The sequence below is a fragment of the Felis catus genome, chromosome B3 (genome assembly GCF_018350175.1).
Source record: "Felis catus isolate Fca126 chromosome B3, F.catus_Fca126_mat1.0, whole genome shotgun sequence".
NCBI classification, from domain to species: domain Eukaryota; kingdom Metazoa; phylum Chordata; class Mammalia; order Carnivora; family Felidae; genus Felis; species Felis catus.
In genome coordinates, this window is record NC_058373.1 from 7,629,018 (window position 1) to 7,641,473 (window position 12,456).

The 12,456-nt window shown below is 43.9% G+C and overlaps 1 protein-coding gene across 10 annotated transcripts in view; it reads left to right on the forward strand.

The window, feature by feature from the left end:
• The window catches only part of NTRK3 (neurotrophic receptor tyrosine kinase 3), a 397,694-nt gene that overhangs the window by 267,313 nt on the left and 117,925 nt on the right, over positions 1-12,456 (forward strand). The gene's annotated exons all lie outside the window — the stretch shown is intronic.

Here is a 12,456-nt window from a genome sequence, read left to right on the forward strand (position 1 = left end):
TCTTCATTTATCCATCCATCTGTCCTCAGCTATCTGTCATCAGTTCACAGCAGTCCCTGCTTCTCCATTCTCTCTACCATGCGGCTCTACCACCATCACTTGATTGAAGTCCCATTTTTGGGAGGTGACTCACACGTTGTCCCCAGTACTAGTTTCCCACTGCCCCTGCTGATCTTGTGCCCATCTCTCCTTTACTCCTGCTTTATGTTCCAGCTGAATCATACTCTGTGCTTTTCTGGAAGGACATCCCTGTCTCAGTTTGCTAAGGCTTATATAACACAGTTCCACTAACCGGATAGCTTAGAACAACATTTACTGTCTCATGGGCCAGAAATCCAAGTCCAAGGTGTTGCTGGGGCCAGGCTCCCTCTGAAGACGCTAGGGAAAGGTCTGCTCCTTGCCTCTTTCCTGGCTTCAGGTACTTTGCTGACACTCTTGGGCATTACTTGTAGACACGTCCGCCCAGTCTCTGCCTTCCTGTTCACATGGTGTGTGTGTGGGGGGTGGGGGTGGATGTGGGTGGGTGTGGGTGTCTACCTGTGTTCCAAATTTCTCATTTTTATAAGGGCACAGTCATATTGGATTAGGGCCTGCCGTTATGACCTTGCCTTCTTAGCTTGACCATCTTGAAAGACTCTGTTTCCAAATAAGGTCACCTTCTCAAGTGCTAGGGTTATTTTTTTTGGTGGGGGGGGAGGGGGGCGCAGATAAACCCATAATAATCTCCCACTTGCTGTACTTTTCTTAAGCTGCTCCCACCGTTTGGAATGCCACCCCCACCACTACGTATTTCTGCCTAGGGATCATCTCTACCACCTCTTTTCCCTTCACATGTGATCACTCCTTCACTGAACTCCTCAGCTGTGGGTGGGCACCTGCCTCTTGACACTCACTAGAGTATATGCCGTATCTGATCATTTGTTTTAAGAGTCTGGTTGACTGTAAACTCCCCCCCCCCTTTTTTTTTTTTGACTCCTGGAAGATTGATACTCAGATATTTGGAAAATTAGTGCTAGGTAAGCCTAAGAAGATGTATCCCTTACATATTTGGCACTGGATTTTAAGCTTCTAGTCTAGAGCAATAATTATGTCTTCCTTCTTTTTAAAAAAAAATATTTTATTTATTTTTGAGAGAGAAAGTCAGAGCGCAAGCAGGGGAGGGGCAGAGAGAGACAGGGAGACACAGAATCCGAAGCAGGCTCCAGGCTCTGAGCTGTCAGCACAGAGCCTGATACGGGGCTCGAACCCACAAACCAAGAGATCATGACCTGAGCCAAAGTCAGACGCTTAACTGACTGAGCCACCCAGGTACCCCTATTATGTTTTATTTCTATTGGTATTCCCACTTCCTTTTTCCAGTTCTGAACAGTTTCCCATGGGCATAGGTGATCCTCAGCATGGGTCAGCAATTTAGAGATTTGGAGCACAGTGGAAGCAGGGATTTGCATTTTTCTTTGCTGGTGTCTGTCACAGTTGTCTGTCATTGCAAAGTTCTGATGCTTTATGATCTGTGTAACATGTGTCTGCCACTGTTAATTAGGGTATTTAGGGAGATTGTGATACCTCCACTGCCCAAAATGCATGAGTCTTTCTCGTATGTCTCTGTGTCTGCATGCTTTGATTAAAGAAATTAAAGAGGGCCCCAAGATAGGTTAAGAACTGTTGCTTTATACAGATGTATGGTGGAGCCCTTTTCTGACTTCTTTTCATCTTCTCCTCCATTATCATCTTCAATATCTTCTTTATCATCCCTAATCATAGAAATTCAGAGCCAGAAAAACAACTCACAAGTTTATGTTATTTAATAGGGCTGTAAATTTAGAATGCGCCAGCCCTCTGATCCTATTAGCCATACCCTACTCTAAAATAATCTTCTTAAAATTGATACCGCCCAGGGATTTAGACTTTGTTGATTACATTTCCTGCTAGACTCTGGCATTTGCTTTTTGCTCATTGGATCTTAAACAATATGGTCACGACCCTGAGGAAAGTCAGGCACCTTGGGGTACCAGACAGAGTTGAAGACCTTGGTTCTGGGAGGGCCACATAGTCAAGTCAGGGGTAGGAGGCACTGATGCTAAGATGATAATTTTTTTTCTTTCCTTACCTCACCAAGATATTTTGAGGCTAACATAATCATTATTTAAAGTTTTTGGAAGAAGAAATGCCTCGCAAATGCCAAGATACTATTGTAGAACCTCAAAATAATGTGGCATATTGTTATACAGATTCACATACACACGAATCATATCACACGGTTCTAAAAAACAACTTTTCTATTCTCTAAAACTCTGATCTGTCAGGTGGGAAAATAGGGAGTGATGTTGCACATGCATCCTTCCTGGGTTTCAACATGGCAGAGAAGTTAAGTGCGGATTCTGACTCAGGTTTGGAATAGAGCCTGAGATTCTTCATTTCTAGCAAACTCTCAGGTGATGCTGCTATTGCTGGTCTAAGAACCACACTTTTTTTTTTAACGGTTATTTTGAGAGAGACAGAGACCATGTGAGTGGGGGAGGGGAAGAGAGAGAAGGAGACAGAGAATTATAAGCAAGCTCTGTGCTGCCAGTGCAGAGCCCAACACAGGGCTTGACCTCACAAAACTGCGAGATCATGACCTCAGCCGAAACCAAGAATCGGTCACTTAACTAACTGAGCCACCCATGTGCCCCATAAGAACCACACTTTGAGTAGTCAGGGATTAGAGCATGAGGAAACCACAGTAGGCACAGGTGGAGGAAGAGAAGCCAACAGAAAGAGAGGGAATAGAAGGTAGGAAGATGAGCAGAGTGGCACAGTGTTGTAAATGTAAATGTCATAAGGGATATGGGGTGGTCAAGGTGCCACATGTGTGGAATGATCAAGCTAAAAAGGAACGGAGAAAATCTGGTTGTGGAGTAATCATTGGTGATCTTCAAAGAGAGTAGTTTCTCTGGAGGGAAGAGAACTTAGGTTATGGAAAGTTAAGCATGAGTGATCTGTGTGGCAGTGGGGGTTATAGTTGGGATCAAATTATGCAACATGTTGGTGCCCAAAAGAACTAAGGATATGGAATGACAGTAAATGGTATGTATGGTAAACTAGAGGACAGTGCTCCATCATTTACTTGGTTGTGAGTCTGGGAGAGTGAGGCTGGGTTTGATAGGTGTGTACATACCAAAAGATAGAGGTGACCATATGTAGATTTCTGCAGAAAGGGGAATAGAACAGGAGAGAAGGAAGATGCCAGGGGTAGGAAATACCTGAAGAAGGAAGTCGGAGATAGGATTGAAGGCATCATATAAATGGTTGGCTTTGGAAACAAGGAAAATACATGTTTTCTCTAATGTGGAAAGGAAGAAAAATAATTGGGTTCTGATCAAGATGGTGTAATGAGTTCATGGCTTAGTGCATCTCCCTTGCTCAAAACATAAAACAGTGACATAAAAACTTAAAAAGACATAGCTAGCCTCTTCCCCTAAACAAGATAAATAACCTGGTAGACCAGAAATAGTACAGAAATAAAAGATGATGAGCCAGAGCTACATCCATCCTCATGCTGGGCTTTTAAGTCTAGAGGCAGAAAGTAGGTATGGGAATTTAGCTCTGAAAGGATCTGCAGAACTACGGTGCTCCAAATTGTTAGGGGATTAGATTTACTGCTTGGAGTCATGGGCTGAGGACAAACTTTCACACTGATGAAAAGAGTCTGAAAAAATAATGTTGTCATTTCCTGTCTGTGAGCACAGGAAATAGGAATCTCTGAGCCTAAGAAGTGGGGGAGAGAGGGTAAAGATGCAGCCTTTGAGATGATGAACTAAGTTAAGCTACCCAAGTATCTGAAGACTGTTCTGCTGTATCCCTAGTACTACTGTGTAGGGGCCCCAAACCATCATCATAAGACTAGTTCAAAATTGATGTTGTAAGGGCCCAAGTGGAAGCAATAGTAAGAACAGCAATAACAACAACAAAAACAACAACATTGGACAGTGATGAGTGAATGAAAAAGGAAAAGGAAAACAAATCCTACTTAAAATGAACTGCAATCAAAAAGCATGAAACACATGGAAACAAATCTAATGATAAGGATGCTGGTTATCATTACCTTTATTCAGCAATATTCTCGTGATCATAGCCAATGCAATAAGGCAAGAAAAGAAATACAAGACTTAGAAAGACTGGTGACTCTCCTAATCATGAATGCTATGATCGCCTTACAGAGAACATCAGAAAACTATAGAACTAACTGGAGAGTTCAGCAGAATTCCAAATACAAGATCAATAAACAAAAATCAATATATTCCCTAAACACCATTAGAAAATTTATGTGAAAACAAATCTCATTTACAGTAGCAAAAATGGAATAAAACTAAAAATTGAAGCTCTGAAAAAGTATAAGTCTCACAAACATATGCAAGATTTTATGGAAAAATATAAAACATTATTAATAATAGAAGAATAGTAAATGGAGCATATATCTTCATCATGAGTAGGAAGAACTGATATAATAAAGTTGTTGATTCACCCTCAACTTTGTAAGTTAAATACAGTAAAAAATCCCAGCAGGGTTTTTGAAGGCACTTGCTTGATAAGCTTATTCTGTAATTCATATGAAAGAATTAAAGACCATACCTAGGGTATTTTTTTTAAAAAAGAAGGTAAAGATTGAGGAGATTTGTTACAGTAGACAAAAGGACATTATAAAGTTACAGTAATTAAGACAACAGAGACAAACAGGACAAAGTATAATATTTTTTTAAGTACTTAGAAAACATACATACATACACCTATGTATGTAGTTACATAAATCTAGACAGATAGATGTGTGGATAAGTGTGTATTTTTGATATGTCACTGCAAATCAGTATGAAAGGGAAGAACGATAATGTAAAACCACAAGGGGAAAAATAAAGTTAAATTATCACCTCATATCAGTCACAAAATAAGTTGTAAATTCTGGTTGAAGTTTAAAAGTAGAACTGTTTGTTTCAAAAGGGTTTTTTTTAATAGTTAGATATACAGAGAATTGTAATGATAGTACAGAGAACTCCCTTATACAGCTTCCCCTGTTGTAATCATCCTGTATTGCCATGATACATTTGTCACAACTAAGAAACCAGAATCAGTACATTGCTGTTAACTAAATTCAATACTTTATTCTGATTCACTGGTTTTTCCCCCCTTTTTTTTCTGCTCCATGATCCCCTCCAGAATACCACATTATATTCAGTTATCATGTTTTCTTTGCCTCTTCCGATCTATGACAGTTTCTCAGACTTTCCTTGTCCTTGATTACCTTGACAGTTTTGAGGAGCACTGGTCAGATTCTATGCAGAATGTCTTCCAATTTAGACTTGTCAATTGGGGTATGGGTTTTAGGAAGAAAGATCACAGAGGTAAGTGCCATTTTCATCACATCACATCACATCACATCACATCACATCACATCACAGTGATCACATGTTGTCACTGATGAGGCTCACTTCAGTCACCTGGCTGAGGCACTGTTTGCCAAGATTCTCCACTGTAAAGTTTTTTCTTTTAATGTTTACTTTTGAGAGAGAGAGAGAGAGAGAGAGAGTGTGTGTGTGTGTGTGTGTGTGTGTGTGTGTGTGCACGCGCTCACACACACACACACATGAAAGGGGTGGTTAGGGGCAGAGAGGGAAGGGGAGGGAGGATCTGAAGTGGGCTCTGTACCGACAGCAGAGAGCCCCATGTGGGGCTTGAACCCCCGAACCACGAGATTATGACCTGAGTCAAAGTCAGACACTTAACTGACTGAGCCACCCAGGTGCCATCTCCACTATAAAGTTACTTTTCCCCTTTACCATTTTCTTTGAAATTAACCTAATAAGCAAAGCACATACTCAGAGTGGGGACTAAAGCTCTACCTCCTTCAGTGAGGAGTCTCTATATCAATTATTTGCAGTTCTTCTCTAGGGTAGATTGTTAAATGTAAAAGCAAAGATGATATAATCTGACTTTGAGGAGGGAAAATCTTAAGATACAGATTATAAATATCGTAAAGTGAAAGATTAATCCATTTGACTACATGAATTTAAAAACAAATCTATATAAAATGCCATATACTAAGTTAAAAGACAAACCATAGACTAGAGGAATATAATTCCAACCCATGTATCCAACAGAGAATTTGTAGACAGAATAAACAAACTCCTACAAGTCAAAAGACCAACAACCTATATATATATGTATGTATATGTGTGTGTGTGTATATATATATATATATATATATATATATATATATATATGACCAATAAGTGTGTGTGTGTATATATATATATACACACACACACTTTACAGATCTATTTATCTATAGATACAGATATATGCTTTACATATCTATCAATCTAAACACACACACACACACACACACACACACACACACACACACACACATTGTATATGATACACAACCTGAGTAGTAATCAGGGAAATAGACCTTAAAACCTTAAGGAGATAACATCTATCACACATGAAATAATATCTGATATGGGGATACGGGGCAAGAAGTTCACCTGTTTAGTGATCCTAGAAATATGAGTTAGTACCATCACTTTGGGGAAACATGAAAGAATACACTGAAGGATTTATATGCACTAAATTATAAGGAAATCCTCTAAAGCCATTCTTCTCAAAAAAATTTTTTTTTGCACACACATCACCTAAAGAGCTTGTTAGAATGCAGATGTTGATTTAGGGGGATGTAAGATTTTCCATTTTTACCAAATTCCCACCTGCTGCTGCTGCTGGTGGTGGTCCACATGCCCACACTTTGAGTAACAAACCTCTAAAGTAGAGGTTGGCCAATGGTGGCCTTTGGGCCAGTGGCCAAAAGTGGCTCCCATCTGTTTTTGTAAATAAAGTTTTATTGGAACATGGTTATTTGTTTATGTGTTGTCTGTGACTGCTTTCAGACTGCAATGGCAGAATTTAGTAGTGGCAACAGATTTGATGATTTGTATAAAGCCTAAAATATTCATTGTCTGTCCCTATGTGGGAAAAGTTTGCCAACTGCTGCTCTAGAGAAACTCTCCCACACTCACATGAAGAGACTTGTGCAATAATATTTATTGCAACTTTTAAAAGAATAATGAGAAAATGGAAACAAATGGCAGTTGGTAGAACAGATAAATGATTTGCAGTATGGTCACATGGTAGACTACATCAGTTAAAATTAATGAAAGCTACCTGGATCAACATAAATCCACATAGATAAATCTAGAAAACATCCCTTGTTGAGGCACAATAATGCTGTGATGTGTGTATCGAGATATACCTAGGTAGCAAAATTATTCAGAGGTGCTTAGAAATGATCATCTATTTCAGGGAAGTGGTTAACTCTGGTTTGGGATATAAGCAGAGGAGGATCGTGGACAGGCTCTTGTGTTCAGACCCATAGCTGTGATGTATTATTTCTCTCAAAATTTGGGAAGAAGATACCAGAATATTGTCAGTTGTTGATACTGGGTGGTGAGCACATAGTTTTGCTCTTGTCTATACTTCGTGAATATTTCAAACAATTGAAAAGATTAAAAAGTCAAGAAAGGGAAAAATGTGCTGAATGTAAAGACAGCCATCTTGAAGTTCAGGGAGTGGAAGGGGAGGGATGAAGATAACGGTTCTCAACACCTGAGGCTCCCTCTCCTCTCAGCTCAACAAGAGAAGGCGACGTTCTGCCGTTACAGGTTGTCCCTTATATGGTTAATTTTGAGAATGGTGGACATATGACTAATTTTACTCCATGGCTTATGGAGTATTTTAAGTGGTCACTTCATCCACGTCCTAGAGTGGAAGAAATTTCCCTTTCTCTGGGACTAACATTCACCCCTTTCAGCCAAGATGCACTTATTGTTGGGACAATCTTCCTGATGCCAGGGATGGAGCCCCCGGGCACATCCTCCTGCTTCCGAGTGCAAGCCTTGAAAATACCCATCAGGAAAGAGTCACAGAGCGCTCAAGCTTCCATCAGGGGCTAGCCTCTTGCTGCCATCTGAGGATCTCAATGTTCTGTGCCCTTTTGCATCACCCAGGTGTGGATGCCCTCCCACTGACTTCCTTTGGGCATGATTCTATGCGCTAAATGACATTTGGGGTACATTCAGCCTCAGCCCCCTCCCTCAGAATATCTGCACACAACTGGAACCAGACTTGGCACATGGGCCAGGGAGGTCTCATCGTTTATTTTCCGGGTTGTACCGAGGCAGCTTTACGAGAAGAGGCACTGCATACTGACGTTGGGGAATCTCCGTTCCACACTCTTAGCCGGGAAATGTACAAGAGGGACGTTTCAGTTCAGCAGCCAAGTACATTTGAGCAGCCTGCGGGACCCTTTGTAGCATGTTTGTCCGCGTAAGGATATGGGGATACTTGGGTCAGATCATGTCCCGTGGAATGGAGTGGCTGTGTGAAGAGGCCTGATAGCTGGCACTTGACAGCGTTTGGTCAGGTGCCTTATACGTGTAAGCAGCGTGGAACACACAGCCAGTGACGGTGCTATAGTGCCACCTTCTCCCCAACAGCAGCGTTGTGCGCGGTCTCCGGCACGTTTTCTCACTGGGAATTTTATTTCCAAACACGATGCCCTCTTACCCGTGCGGTTGAGTTCCTGAACTGCCTCTGCCTTCTGAGATAGGTTTGTCCCTTGGATGTAGGTGTTAAGCCATGACTAGAGGGAGCATAGTCTGGTCATTACAGGGACAGATAGCAAGGCTTGGCTGAGATGGCATTTCCTGGCCTTTAGTGCACAGCCCATAACCTAGTGCTGGCTTTGTGTTCCTTGTGGAGTAGGAAACTCTAAGACAAACCATGCAGGTATTGAAAATAAGTCAAGGGGCCAGGTAGACGGTAACAGGGAGTGGTAGAGTGCATGGAAAAGCAGAGAACACGTGCCCTGTCTAAATTGAGTGGCTACCATGTTGCTCTGATTGTCACTGTGCAGAAATAGCTGGCCCAGCATTGCCAGCACTCTTGGATTTTCAAGGGAAGCTAGAAATGTGGAAATTTTAAATGTGAAATCTCCCAAGTTTTAAATGTTGGCAACTAAGTAAAAAAATTTTAAAAAGAAATTGTGCCGAAAAAAGACACGTCCTGGAGCCACATATGGCCTATAGGTTAGGTTTGCAACCTCAGAATAAAAGAAGAAGAGATAGGAGGATTTTAAGCAAGCTGTATCATGGACAGCAAGCCAAGGCATTTGAGTCCCACCCACCTGGGTCATTGCTACCAGCCTTCTGTTGCATCTAATGGCAGGAGAAGAAAGAACATAGGTTGAAGACAGAGCGGTGGCCACATCAGGAGCCAAAGTGCAGAACAAAGGTCCTATCCCAGGGACCAGTAGGACTCCCTGGTGACCTTCTTTCCATGACCCCACACAGCAGGAAATGCAGAAAGAGAGACCTGTGGTGGGGCTTTTCTTTACCATAATGCACTCGTTCCTGTCCCTTCTTGTTTACATAGTGGCCTAGGGGAGGGTGCTGGGGAGAGAGTTCTCCTGGGCACCATGCTTGGCTTCCTAGGGGTATTCTCAGATACTTTACACTCTTGCTATGGGCGTAACAATATTCTGGGTAACTGCTCTTCTCTCCAAACTCATTACCATCTCTCTTTCATCAGGTTTACTTTTCACCCTTCCTGAGCTGAACTCACAGAAGTGCCATCAAAATGAAGGAGTCCATGTGTAGACACAGTTTGGGATTCCTTACTTGGAAGGTCCTAGGCCATGCAAAGTGTTACTGTAAGGGCAGTGCAGAAGATGAAGCAGCCTGGGGTAAGGTTAGACCAGGCACCTGCTGGAGGAGGGCAGGGGCGGGCATGGGATGCTCATCTCCCTGGCCAGGGAAGCTGTTAGTGAGGAAAGATGACTCCTGTCCTCCGTCTGGGTCTTGTAGAGGGAGCCATATATAAAGTCCTGCCTCCCCTGCAGAATGTCCCCACCACTGCTGCCTTGACCTCCATTTCAGCCTCTTTTCCCTGGATATTGATTTTCAATAAATGGAAGCCATACTGCAAAGTAGTTACGTATAAGGACTTTGGGGTTGTGTAGAGCTTGGGTCAACATCAGATTCTGCCACAAGTGAACTTGGTTGGTTTGCTTGTTTTTTAAATATATTATTGAGCCTTAGTATTCCCACATTTAAAATGGAGTTAATAACGTCAGCCCTTCAAGGATGCTGGGCGATACTGAGTTAGCCACAGGCATCACCTGGCACTGTCCCTAACTTAGATAGATCTTTGGATGCCAAGGCGCTCAGTGATGCATCTGGTGGTAGGGTTGTTACAGCTGGACATGTTACAGCTCCCTTCTTCAGTCCGTGCCTTCCTGCAGCATGGTTCAAAACCTCTTACCTCTTCTTACCCCTTGGGAAAAGTGAGGAGGCTATGGAGACAATACCCCCTGGCTGGGGTGCGGTGCAGAGCAGGCTTCTTGCCCTTCCATCTGTCCTGTTGTCCCCTCCTGCTCTCTGTCTCTGTCTCTGTCTCTGTCTCTCTCTCTGGACAAGGATCTGAATTGCTCTGGGCCTCCGGTTCCCTACCAAGGCACCCATGACCTCAGCGCCAGGACTCCTGTGTATTTCAGCCCACTGTTGAGTATAAAGTGCTTCTCTCAATGTAAGTGCTAAGCACTCATGTGATGTAGCAACTTGAAGATGACAAACAAATACATTTGAAGAGGAAATGTTGGAAAATAATCCAATAGAGCTCCATTCGGTATTGGGCCTTTTATCAAGGCCACAACCTAAACCACTTTATGGAGTTAGGTAACAAAATTATCATGTCACATAACAAAGGAAGAAGCAGGGACAGAAAAGGAGGCCGGGAGAATCCGAAGCCATGTGAGGAGTGTGTAGGCAGAGGAGATGCAAGGAAGTTCTCGCTGGCAGGTGCCAGAAAGCTGGGGGCCCTAGGTCGCCAAGGCCAGGGGTCGGCCCTGGGGCCGTGGTGAGACCACAGAGAGGGACAGATGATTGGGATCTGTGAGGCTGTCAGAAAAGTGGAGAGGCTTGAAGGTCTAGGCCCCCTTCTGTGTTGCACGGCCGTTGGAACCCTCCCTTCTCTGCTGCAGTGAATATTGAATCACTTGCCCTTGAAGATTTGACCTGCTTTTGGCCCGGGGGGATTGGCTCCGGTCCTTTCATCCAGTACTGTGGGTGCTCAGCGCCCCTTCTCCCCCAGCCTGCCTTCCCAGCGCCCCTCCCTTCCCCAAACTATCCCAGAGTCTCTGGCTCCCTTCTCAGGAAACCTATACCAGACAGTCCCTGAAGACCAGGCTCTGTTCTGAGTTATGGAGCGCCCACAGCGAACTCTATGCTGCACGACTTTGTGTAGAGCAGTCACCAGATGGAGGAAAAGGTTAGACGCACGGGGGTCCGTGGGGGCACAGTGAGCAAGGCCTTCTTTGGAGGTGGCTTTGCCCCTCCTCGGCCCTCCCTGCATCCATCTGTGCTTTTCCCAGTCAGTGTCCACGGTGGTCCTGGTCTCCCCTGCCCTCCCCCAAGCAGATGCCTTTTCCTTCCTGCTCCAGGGCTGCTCAGAGCAAGAGGGGGAGGAATAGAGGATCTTGGAGCAGTGCCTCCTATGCTATCAGGATTCAGCACTTAGAATCTTGGAAAGGCTCCACCTGGGAAAGAGTTCCAGAGAAAACAAACTTCAGATCCCGGCTAATATGGGAAAAGGCTCATGTTCACGGAGGCAGCTTCAGGGACCTTGGCAGAGGCTTAGGCAGGCTTGGCCCCTGCCTTTAATGGATCCAACATGGAGCCTTCCAGGACCCATGATGCTGCGTGGCCTCCAAAGGAGATTTCACTCTCCAGCTATAACGATAAGCCTTTCATAGGAGTTGTAGTCCTTGGGTCTACTGAACCAACAGCATTTATCGTTCCAACTGTTCATGCCCTAACTCAGGCAGGAAAGATTTTTGAGGGACCAAACTCGCCACCGCCCCATGCCCCATCTCCTCGTCCTCCCCCGCTTACCAAGTTGTTTTCCTCTTAGAGATTAGCTGAATTTTTTCTTGGAGAAAGAAGGGGACAGAAAGGGGGTCTTGGGACTTGCAGGGCCATTCCCTAAGTGATAAGAATCCCCCTTCCAGCCCTGGGAATGGCATCCAGAAGAGCAGTGATGGGCACACATTCAGGTTGCTCTGGTCCAAGAAGGAGGATTGGGGGGTGGGGGGCAAGGATGTCAGGGAGGGGGTTGGACAGAGTTCATGGGGACGGCAAACCTTCCCTGACCCCCTGGCACAGTTCTTGAATGCTCCCGTGTGATACTGTGAGGACAGTGTCTGTAGACTGTATGCATGAGATGAACCAGGTGCCCCTCTAGGTAAAGCAGTGTTGACTACGGATCGGGGAACACCTGGCTTCTGCTTCTGGCATCGTGCACATGAAAAATACTTCCCCTTGTTTCTGCGCTTGGGGCTCAATACTGACCATTAATTCCCCCGTGTCTGCC